This window comes from Nannospalax galili, unplaced genomic scaffold (assembly GCF_000622305.1).
Source record: "Nannospalax galili isolate Female #2095 unplaced genomic scaffold, S.galili_v1.0 scaffold463, whole genome shotgun sequence".
Taxonomy (NCBI): Eukaryota; Metazoa; Chordata; class Mammalia; order Rodentia; family Spalacidae; genus Nannospalax; species Nannospalax galili.
This window is the reverse complement of record NW_008349529.1, coordinates 1,260,282-1,272,338: the sequence shown is the minus strand read 5'-3', so window position 1 is coordinate 1,272,338 and position 12,057 is coordinate 1,260,282. Positions and strand designations below refer to the sequence as shown.

The 12,057-nt window shown below is 42.1% G+C and overlaps 1 pseudogene; it reads left to right on the top strand.

The window, feature by feature from the left end:
• Window positions 1-277: 277 nt before the first annotated feature.
• Window positions 278-396, top strand: LOC115072652 (annotated as a pseudogene).
• Window positions 397-12,057: the final 11,661 nt, after the last annotated feature.

Sequence of the window (12,057 nt, the reverse complement as noted above, 5' to 3'; positions counted from 1 at the left end):
TTTTGTTTTTCTTTTGTTTGCTTTTTTCTGGATTTTATCTACTCTGACCCCTTTCTTTGGGGGAAGAGGAATTAAAGCCCATGCTGGTTAGCTTCGGTTGTCAACTTGACACACCTGGGAAGAAGGAGCATCAATTAAGGCATTTCCTGCAATGGATTGGCTTGTGACCATATCTACCAGGCATTTCCTTAATTGCTAATTTACGTGAGAGGGTCCAGCCCACTGCGTGTGGTGTCATCCCTGGGCAGGTGGTTTGGGGTTTTATTAAGAAAGCAGGGTCTAAGGCCATACCACCCTGAACGCACCCAATCTCATCTGATCTCGGAAGCTAAGCAGGGTCAGGCCTGATTTGTACTTAGATGGGAGACTGCCTGGGAATACCACGTGCTGTAGGCTTTAATAAAAATAAAATAAAATAAAAAAAAAGAAAGCAGGCTGAACACAGGCCAGAGGAGGAAGCCAATAAACAGCGTTCCTCTATAGTCTCTGCTTCAGTTCTGCCTCTGGGTTCCTGCCTTGAGTTCCTGCCCTGACTCCCCTCAATGATGGACTGTCACTTGAAAGTGTAAGTTAAAATAAACCCTTTCCTCCCCAAGTTGGTTTTGGTCAGCATTTTATCACAGTAACAGAAACCAAATAAATCATGTTTTTTCCCTCCTAATTCTCCTACTGCTGGTATTATTACTAATACGAGAATAAAGGATTCCTCCTAGCCTATCTGTTCCTCTCCCTGAGCCTCCTTGACAGGACCCATCCCCACCATCTTCCAGTCAGGAAGGGCTCAGTGGCTTGAATGCCAGTGTGTGGGCAGAAGGGGGCTAGGGCAAGGTCTGGCCTGGTCTGTGCCTGAAGGAGTTGTGGAGAGCTAGGACCCTGTACACCCCAGAGTCCTTCCCTGTGCTCATCTAGCAGGTTTATCAAAGGCCTGTCATTCCACCCCAGTCACACACTGGGGCCCATGCACCAGGAAAACAATGGATGTGGGATCCCAAAAGGAGAGAGCCCCTGTATTAGCTACTGTTCTTATTGTTGGAACAGCATACCTAACAAAAGCAAGGAAGAAAGGGTCTGTTTGGGCTCACAATTTGAGGGTGCAGTTCATTGTGGTGGGCCTGGCGTCAGGAAGGTGAGGCAGCTGGTCACATTGTGTCTACAGTCCAGAAACAGAGGATACATGCTGGTGTTCGACTCCCTTTTCCTCCTTTTTATTCATTTCAGGACTGATGCTGCCCACAGCTGGAGTGGACCTTCCCACCTCAATTAACCTAATCTAGAAAATCCCTCACAGACATGACCAGAGACTTGTCTCTTAGTGATTCCTAGATCTTATCAAGCTGACAATCAGTATTAAGTTTCACAGCTCTGCTAGGCTAGGACCAAAGGGACAAACCCAAAGAGGGATGCAAATCACTAAATCCTCAAAAGCCTTCCCTTCAGGAGTGGAAGGGGAGAGGAAGTGGACAAAATATAAATGTTCAACTCTGCAGCCCAGAAACTAAGGGCATCAGCAGGGAAACTTGAGTCCCCAGGGAAGAGGGAGGGGCTGGCCAGTCCTAGGCCCCAGGCCTAGTTCTCCCCAGTGCCCCACTCAAGGCCCTGATGGAAGTCACACCATGCATCTGGAAATGGCTTTGAGGTTGAGAGCACTGTCACAGTTCATACCACCTGTCAGTAGGCCTCCAGAGGCAGGTAGGGTCTCTCCCCTATCTGGGTCTGAGTAGGGTAGACAGCAGGGAGCTTCTTTCCTTCTATCCCCTAGCCTCAGGGCACTGGCTTTACTCACATCTAGCCTCTTGTGGCTACTATCTGTTCAGAGATCCAGGGGAGGTCATGCATGAACCACAGAGGAGATACTCCTGAGCACCACCCTCAACCTTCAGCACCACCCTCAACCCTCAGCCCCACAGTGGGACTTTGTCCTGATGAGTAACTGCTCCTATGCAAAGAACCACCACCACCTGACCCAGAGCCACCCCTCAGTGGGACTTGGTCTGAGGCGTTTGTACTGTCAGGTTCCTCCCTACATGAGTCAGAAGACTGGTGGCCTTTCCACGCCTGGGCTCTGGCACCAGACCCGAGATAAGGTACTTCCTAGGCCAGGAAGGGATTAGGCCCCAAGGGACAGGTTGGTCTGGACGTGGACCTGTTACTCCAAGATCAGGTAACCGAAGTGTACTTTCTTCCTGTGCAATGTCCCCTTTCTTTATAATCTGTGCTGGACTATTAATTAACCAAAACATCACATTATTGATTCAACTTCCCTATTCAGAAAACATCTTCTATACTATCCACTTCTGAAAACATTTCAAATTGTTTAGCTCACTATCTATGAACTTCCAAGACATATAGTAACCAACCTGTATCACTTTATGTCCCTCAGTTGCTCTGCTGAACAGTATCTGTCCTCTGGGTAAACCTTTCCTTCAACATTCTTTTAGTTCTACTATATCAGGCCTGTTCATTCTGTGGTCAGCAGGTCTCCTATGTTATTTCCTATTGTTATAAAACACTGATCACAAGGAAGAAAAGTGTTTATTTCACCTTAACTCACAGTCCATCATGGAGGACCCACAGTGGGCTGGGCCCTTCCTTATCACTCAACAATCAAGAAAATGCTTCACAGGCAAGGCCAATCAGATACAGCAAATTCCCCAATTGAGCCTCCTTCCTCCTAGGTATGTCAAGTTGACAACTGAAGCTACCCAGCACAACTAACCTGTTGTCAACTTGACACACAAACACATTAAACCATACCCTTTCCATTTCTTGTTCCTAAGATCTTGTGTTAATAGTAATATCACAATATAAAACACAGTACAACTTTGAAAGTCCCACAGTCCTTAAAAATTCAAACACTTTATAAGTTCAAAGTCTCTTTAAAAAGTCTCTTAACTATGGACTCATAAATTCAAAACAGGTTATAAACAAGAGGGAAGAACCAGGGCATAATTAAGCAAGACCAGAGTTCAACAGCATGGACATTTGGGATTCACTCATGATCTTCTGAGCTCCAAAGAGCTTGGGCAGATGCACTTCTCTGGCTCTGCCATCCACAGCACACACAGCTTGTTTTGTCTCTGGTCATACCTGCCACTGTCCTTGGTGGTCATCCCATAGTCCTGGCATCTCTATTGTATTCTGGGAGTCTTCACTGCAACTCAGGCCGTACCTCTACCAATGGCTTCACAGAGTACTAAGCCTCAGATTCTTTCCATGACCCTTTCATTCCTCAAAACCAGTTAATGTGGGGGACTCGTACACATTACCAAGTTCAGCTGCTTGCTTGAGGTGCAGCCTTGGCTCTGCACTGGACCATAGCTTCTATGTGCTGACCCTGAGGAAATACTTAGACGATTTCACCCCAAGGTGTTGGTTTCTTCTTAATCACAGTAGCTCTTTCAGCCCCAGCTAACCAGCATCCAATTGTCCCAGTAAAGCAAAGGTTTCACTTCAGTGGCTTTGGGCTCTTGTTAATCACAGGTGATTCTTCAGCCCAAGCTGAACAGAAACCACAATCTCCATTCAAAATATCACACAAATAGACCTGAAAGTCTTTGCTTCTCTTAAAACTTCACAAGCCAGGCCTTGATCGTCTGTATTTCTACAAGCTCTAAAAAACAGCTCACTAAGCTCCAAGCACTCAACAGCTTTTCCAGCCAAAGTTCCAAATACTTCCACAATCCTCTCTTAAAACAACATGATAAGGTTCTTCACAGCAGTACCCCTTGATCCTGGTACCAACTGCTGTCCTAGTTTGTTTTCTCTATTGTTATGATAAAATACTGATCAAAGCCAACTTGGGGAGGAATGGGTTTTATTTGTCTTACACTTCCTGATTACAGTTCATCCTTGAGGGAAGTCAGGCAGGAACTCAGGGCAGAAACCTGGCAATAGGAGCTGAAGCACGGACCAGAGAGGAATGCCACTTACTGGCCTGCTCCTCTGGTCTGTGCTCAGCCTGTTTTCTTACATAACCAAGGACTATTGCTCAGGGGTGGCACCACCCACCGTGAGCTGGGTCCTCCCACATCCCTCAATAATCAAGAAAATGTCTCACAGACAAGGCTACAGGCCACTTATATAGAGGAAATTCCCCACTTGAGGTTCTCTCTTCCCAGGTGTGTCAAGTTCACAACTGATGCTATCCAGCACACCCCAGAGTAACTATGAATGGGACCCGACCCAAAATTGTAAACTAATGGGATTTTTTTGTGCTTTTGGGTGGGGGTTCATTGTGAACTTTGTAGATGACAACATCTGCTGCAGTGCCATAATGTTCAACATACCTGCTAGATCTTTTTGTCATGCTATTCCCTATTATCCAGCATGAACTTGTTCTTCCTCACCACATACTCTTGGCAATTTCTATCAGGTATGTCTTTCAACAACTAGTCAAAGAAAATGATGTCTTATGATGTCATTTACTGTGAGATTATCTCCATGCTGTATGGCTCCCCATAGTCACTTCACTATCACACTGGCTTCCTCACAATAACAAAGACTGGCTACAGTTATTCTAGACTCTGTACTGCATTGAACAGTATTTTCCCCAAAGTTATGTCCACCTGGAACACATGAGTGTAATCTTATTTGGAAATAGAGTCTTTGCAATATAACGAGATTAAGACACCCTATTGGTTTAGAACAGGCTCTAATCCAGTAACCAAATCATTATAACACATTAGACATAGGAAGAGGCTGTGTGAAGATAGTGGCAGATAGTTGCCAGATACAGCCCCAAGCAAGGACCACCAAGGATTGCTAACAACAGAAGCTGCGAGGATGAGGTCTTGAGTGGTACCCTAGAGACACGTTTCTGTGGACTGGAGGCTGTCTGAGTTGGGAGGGAATACATTTCTGTTCACTGAAATGATACACTTTGTAGTGATTGTCTGGCCGCAGCAGCCTACGGGAACTCTCACACCATGAATGCTCCTCTGGGGTCCAGGAGCACCAATAGCCATGTGTCTGGTTCTCCCACGGGAAGAATACCAGTAACTTTCCCCTTATCATCGATGACTAGGCCCTCCGCATCAAAAAAAAATGGCTTTCCTTTCAAATCTTATGCAAAATTGTGAAGAAAACCAAGCTACTGCTGTTAGGGAAACTGAGGGAAGTAATGCTATGAAGACAGCCAGTAAATGTCCACTGAACTATGGAAGACAGTTCAGATGATCAGGACTGAAGGTGGAGAAAAATCCGACTCTAACTATCTTACACGCTGAAAGAATGTACAGCCTCCCATGACAGGACCCTAGAGGTGTCCCAAGTCCAGCACAAACAAGGCTCTGACTCTTCCCCAATGCTGCTTTTCTTCCTACGTCAGCTTGTCTTCAGGCCGGCATGCCTCATGGCTGCCAGAATCAACCAGCATCCTTCTCAAGAACAGCCTAAAAAAGTGAAACGAGTATTTTCATGAAAGTAAACACCTCCAGCCCAATTATAAAATAAACACCTTTCATTCTAGGTTGCTTGAATCCCCGTGGCATGTGCCTATCTTTACACCAATACCAGTCACTGGAAAACTGTCACCCACCTTATGACCTAAGGCAAGTTGCCTGAATGAATCAGGAGAAAGGAAAGAGAGGACAGGATCATCTTGATTGATGTAGAAGTAGACTAAGCCACAATTCTCCCTTAGAGCTTAACATGGAGTTTGCTATTTCTGAGACACATACGATGTATGCAGGAGGTGTTCTAAAAAGTAGAAAAATGGAAGGTAAATACAGTCTGCTTATCCAACTAAAGTTGGACATTATACTATCCTTCTGAGTCTAAATTGGACCCTGTTTCCTCCCTGAAACCTCCCCTAATTTCTCTAACCAGACTAAAATGCTCCTCCATAGATTTCTTCAGAACTGATCTCACTGACATTTCACTTACCTTTTATCTTTTATTATATTTTGTGTTCATATTTCTAATCTCCTGACCTAACTCCTTAAAATCAGAGTGTCATCCCTCTCTATCTATTGCAGTACACCCAATATGTCATCTTAACTAGGATTATTTACCCTCAATAAAAATGCATTGTTTATTTGAGTGACTTTTTTAAATTTTATTTATTTTTATTTTATGTGTATGTATATATTGCCTGCATGTAGATAAGTGCACCTATGTCGTGTAATGCCTGTAGAGGTCAGAAGACGCTGTCAGATCCCCTGGGACTGGAGTTACGGACAGTTGTTAGCTGCCATGTGGTGCTGGGATTTGAACCCAGGTCTTCTGCAAGAACAACCAGTGTTCTTAACACTGAACCATCTCTCCAACCCCTTGAGTGACTTCTATCAAGCAAGGAGAACCAACCAGGCAGACTTTAACCTTAGCAATAGAGATAGAGGGACAGTTCATTAATTCAATTCTTCCTTTCTTCTAGTAGACGTCCCCCTTCTTTATTAACTCCCTTCATACAGACATATTGGTGATTTGTCCATACTTACTCAAATAGTTAGATTTTGAATCTAATTAGTGAAGAACATTAATAATACATACTTGGCTATTTTAAGCAAGAATCTAGATAAGACACAAAAACTAAAGTGGTATTTAAAAGTTCACTATAGAAGCCGAATACAAGAAGAGATCATTTTTAAAATGTATTTCCACAATATTTGCAGTTTCATAATATAAATCACAGTTGTGCTTACACATTCAAGGTACAAGTTTTTTAAACATATTCTAGGTCTAATCTAGCTGTAATGAATGAATGTTTTAAGCATTCCTTTGCTCAACCAATATTCTTAAATTGATATTGTCTGTGAAAATGATGATGGTGTGTTTAGTAGCAGAATGTTTGAATGATTTCTTCTAAACTCAGAGATCCAGCTTGAAGTTTGATGGTTAATGCAATAAAAGAATTGTGATCACTACAAAGATATCTTAAGAACATCTGAAATTTTCTCTTTAAATGAGTCTGTGATTTCTTTCCTGGCATGGACACAAAACTAAATACAATAAAAGTGGTCTTTAGTTATGTTTTTATGGAGAATTCACTTTCTAAAAGGTCAAAATAGTACTTATTAGAAAATAAAGTTAAGTGTAATGTCTAGATGAAATTACCTTATATTCCTTCAATAGGAGGAAAAAATGGATATGCCGTTCTCCAACCCCCTTCCTGAAGGTTTGGAAGGAAAGCAAAGCCTGACCTGAGTGCTGAAAATGCATGACTGCTGATTTCTTACTTTGTGTAAAAGTTGGTCTTATTTTCCCAAAGGATCTGAACTAAGAAGAAGTTTGGCTTCAATACTTCCCGGCCATGTACAAATCACTTGACAGGAATAAGCTGAGAATATTTACTGTGGGTGCTTGTCAGCTTTCTGTTACTATAACAAAATACCTGATATAATCAGCTCAGAATGACAAAAGGTTTATTTTGGCTCACGGTTGCAAAAGTTCTAGTCCATGACCAGTTGACCCTGCTGCTTGGGCCTGTGGTGAGGCAACACATCATACAGAGGGGCACATGGTACAGTAGTCTACTCATGACCTAAAAACAAAGAAAAACAGGAAGGGGCTAGGGTACCAATGTCTCTCTCAAGAGCACACCCCTAATGATGAAACTGCCTCTCACTAGGTCCTATCTCCAATGCTTGAACAAAACAACCATGCCACTAGGCTCAAACTCCAATTTTTAATTTAAGCCTTCCCAGACCCATCTTTTCCCTTAGACTTTCTAATTAGATACTTACTGAATTTTTCTGTAGATAACCTGTAAGAATTAGGGAAGGGGGAATGGAAGATAGAAGAGGGGTTTTTCAGAGACAGCAGCATAAAAACAGCCTTAACTTGGCTTAATGACAAAATATTTCCAAGACATATTTAAAAAAATATTTATCTTTATATTTTTAATTCTGTGTATATGTATGTGTATGTCTGTTAGGGGTATATGCACATCTGAGTGCAGGTGGAGGGTCCAGAAGGGGGCGTCAGATCCCCCTGGAGCTGGAGTTCAGGTTGTTGTGAGCCTCTAGATGTGGGTGCTGAGAACCAAACTTGTGTCCTCTAGAAGAGGATGAAGTGCTCTTAACCACTGAGCCATCTCTCTAGCTATCATTTAATCTAAGATGCTTAACCCCTTCCCCCCAAAAGTTCTAATTTAGAACTGAAAGATTAGTACTGGTGAGCTGTTTATAATACAACCCTCCTTGCTGAGCTTGTTCAGAGAAACAATAGACCATAGGGGGCTAGGAAGCCACAGACCTATCTCAATCTAAAGTCCAGTTCCACTTCTGGCTGCGTGACCTTGAGAAGTTACCTAACTTTTCTCAGCTTCAATGTTCACATCAGTGAGATGACACTGATAATGGTGCTGACTCTGAAGGGGGCAGTGAAGATAAAATAGTATACTTTCAAAGCTGATGTCAAAGGGGTGGGACATACTGAACATTCTTGAGTTAGAACAATTATGAGGGGGAAGCCAGCCTGCATTGAGCCCACTCTCCATCCTCTGGCCCAGAGCTGTCAGCCTACCACTCAATTATCTGCAGACAGAAAAGGCTGCTTTGCCGCTCTCTCATTTCCTCACCACCATTTTGGCTCATCTAGAATGGTTGATGTCAAAAGCGATGAAAATAATAATGTATCTATTTACATAACATTATCCTTATTTTCTTTCTTCCCTCAGAAATGCTCTGATATTATCGAATTAGTCACATTTTGAAGACGACAAGCACCAGAACTAATCAAACTCAACCACTTTTATTCCTTGATAGTGCCCTGGATTCCCTCCCATTAATGTAGCAGCTGCACTATTTATAAACAGGCTGCGAACTCCCACTGCAGACGTTCAGGACTGGGTGGCTGCAATCATGATTGTTTAGTGAATATGAATATTCTGTGTGTGCCGTGTGGTTTGGCTTTCTAATTCCATCTCTCATTCATTGCAGAGAATCAGATCTGCAGAGAGCTCAGGCATTTCTGCTTAATTCAAAAGCTAGCTCTTCCCACTTGTCTGCTAGTCTTTTAATATTGTTTCACAAGATTTCTGAATTATATATAATATTGATGTATATATACTTATATATGAACACTAAAATTGATTTAACCTCTGGCATACTGATATAAAATAATAGATGGATATTTTGTCTTTGTTCATTTCCTAGTATACAATGCCTAGAACCCTTGAATCCGTGTGGTGATGAGTATCTTCTGTATGGTAATGAATAACAGCTGACTGGGAGCTCCTGACTGGCCTCAGGATGGGGGCTAGTCACCAGGACCAATCAAAGCACGATTAGAGAGCTAGGACTTTCTATCTGCAACCTCCAGAGAGGAGGAAGGTTGAAGAATGCATTGATCATTAGTAGCCTATTAATGTAATCAATAAATTACACCATATAGTGGAGTTTCCATAAATATCCCAAAGACTGGATTTGGGGAGCTTCAGGGTATCTGGAGATCCCTAGGACTGGCAGCAGGGCGGCACAGGGGCTCCATGCCCTAATCTCCCTTACCTTACCCTGTGTATCTTTCACTTATGGATATCCATCTCTGTCTTTCCTGGCTTCTTTTGTTTATTTTGAATTTCTTTATTTATGTGCATGCCATGTACCTGCTTACCTGTAATGTACACTATGTGTGCAAGTGCCCTAGGAGGCCAGAAGAGGATGTCAGATGGCCTGGAACTGGAGTTACAGGTGGTTCTGAGCCATCTGATGTGGCAATGCTAGGAACCAAACTTGAGTCCTTGGAAAGAGCAACAAGTGCTCCTAACTGTTGAGCCATCCTAGTAGTAAACTGTAAGAAAAGTATTTTCCTGACTTCTATGAGCCACTTTAACAAATTAATCAAATGCAAAGAGGGGTTCATAGTCCTTCCAGTTATAGCCAGTCAGAAGTATAGGTCATGCTTGTGCTTGTATCCAAGGTTGGGGGCAGTCTTGTGAGACTGATCCCCTTACCCACAGGGTCTGATGCTATGTCCAGGTAAATAATATCAGAACTGAACTGAACTGGAGGGCAAGGGCTGGTGTTCCCTGGAGACTGCTGGAGGATTGCTTTGATTGGCATGTGGAGAAAAACCCATACACCTGGTGTCAGAGATATCAAGTGACAGCAAGAACAGAAAGCAAGGAAAAACTGATGCAAAACTGGTCTCTGAGTCTAGTAGTATAATCTTCCAACCGTGGGATGCTGTTTGAATGTGTCACCACATCTGATATGTTCTGAACATTTAGGTGTCCTTTGTGTTTGAGACGTGGCTGACACCATTATTTCTCTTGCATACAAATGTCACTGAAAAGACAGGTGTAAAACCAAATGCCCTTGCCTCCCCCTTCTCTCTAGGCTACAGCTAGATGATTCTAACAGTGTCTGCATGACAAATGCAAACTGCTTCATTTACATACTTTTTATCCATGATAGAAAACAGCTAAACATTTGGTATTATTTAGACTGAAGTTTCAGACATTTGGCCTGAATTGAATATTTATATTTTGCTTTTTATCTGTGTATCTTGGTGGTTCTATTTAGAATCTGTATTTATACATGTCCTTCAAATACTACAACGTGATTAGATAGAAGACCACCAACTGGGGTGCCTTTAAAAATGTTTTAGCCCCTTGAGAATTAAAACTGTTTTCAAATTTTTAAAGCAACTACTGGTTACTACAACAAATCATTACAGTGTTACTCTGATTTTTAAAGAACGTCTTGTGGCCTTATTTCTCTCTTCTAAGCATAAATATGATTCTTTCTTTCTTTTTTTTCTCTTTGTCAGAGAGTTTCACTACGTAGACTATGACTAAGCTTGAAATCCTCCTGCCTCTGGCTCCTCCCGAGTACTGGGATTGCAGGCATGTGTCACCATGCCCAGTACTAATGATATATTCTTACTGTAAAAATTCAAGTTATTTATGGAGAAAAACACAATTTAGACAGCAGACATCACTTGAATCCCATCTTCTCAAGACAGTCTCCCTGTTTTGTGGAATATCCTTGAAGTCCTCGGGGTTTCAGTCAGCAGCATATTTGGACATTTTCTCGTGCCAATAGATGCAGCTCTGTACCTGCAATTTGCATGAGGGCTTTCTTCTGAATGAGAGTACAAGGCCTATGTGGGATCCATGTGGAAGCAGATTGGAAGGTAGCGCATGGCTCACATTCATCACCACACTGCATAACAGTCCTATTGCTTCTTCATTTATATATATATATATATGTCTTTTTGAGACAGGGTCTCCCTGTAGCTCCAGCTGTCCTGGAACTCACTGTGTAGACCAGGCTGGCCTTGAACTCACAGAGATCTGCCTGCTTCTGCCTCCCAAGTGCTGGGATTAAAGGCATGCCTCATTGATATTTTATTCAGCATTTCATAAATATGTTTATCGGATCTTTTTTCCTAGCCTTTTGAATATCTAAATATATTTCAGAAAGCGAATTCTGACAGTGCTGGTTCTGTTTGGTTCTGAATACTTTATTTGATATCTTGATTTATAGGAAGGGGAAGCTGCTATTTCTTGACACTTGTAAAGCTACATGTAGAAAGTAAAAATATCTTAATTGAAATATGAAGAATTACTTTCTTATTTAGTAAATAGTTCAAAATTTGCCTAATGGGAAATAGCTGGATTACATATTGGATTGGTCAGGGTTCTCTAAAGAAAAAGAATAGATAAAATGAATATATATTCATTCATATGTGTGTATATATATATCAATTCATTAAATTAGTTTACAGGATAGAGTCTGAGTAGTCCAACAATGGCTGCACCACACTGGAGAGGCTGAGAATCTGTTAATTGTTCAGTCCATGAGGCTGGATGTTTCAGCAGTCCCAATCTGGTGCTGAAGGCCTGAAGGATTCCTGGAGATCTGCTAGTCTTCAGTCTCTCTTGGAATCGGAAGAAGATGATACTACTATCAGCAAAGGAATGCCACAGCAACTAGATGAACTTGCCAGTAAGAAGAATGCAAGTAAGCAAGGTATTAGTTACTTTTCTGTAGCTGTAATAAAATACCATGACCAAGGGAACTTATAAAAAAAAGAGTTTATTTGAGTTACAGTTCCAGGTTCCAGAGGGATTAGAGTTCGTCATGATGGGGAGACATGGTGGCAAGAGGTAGC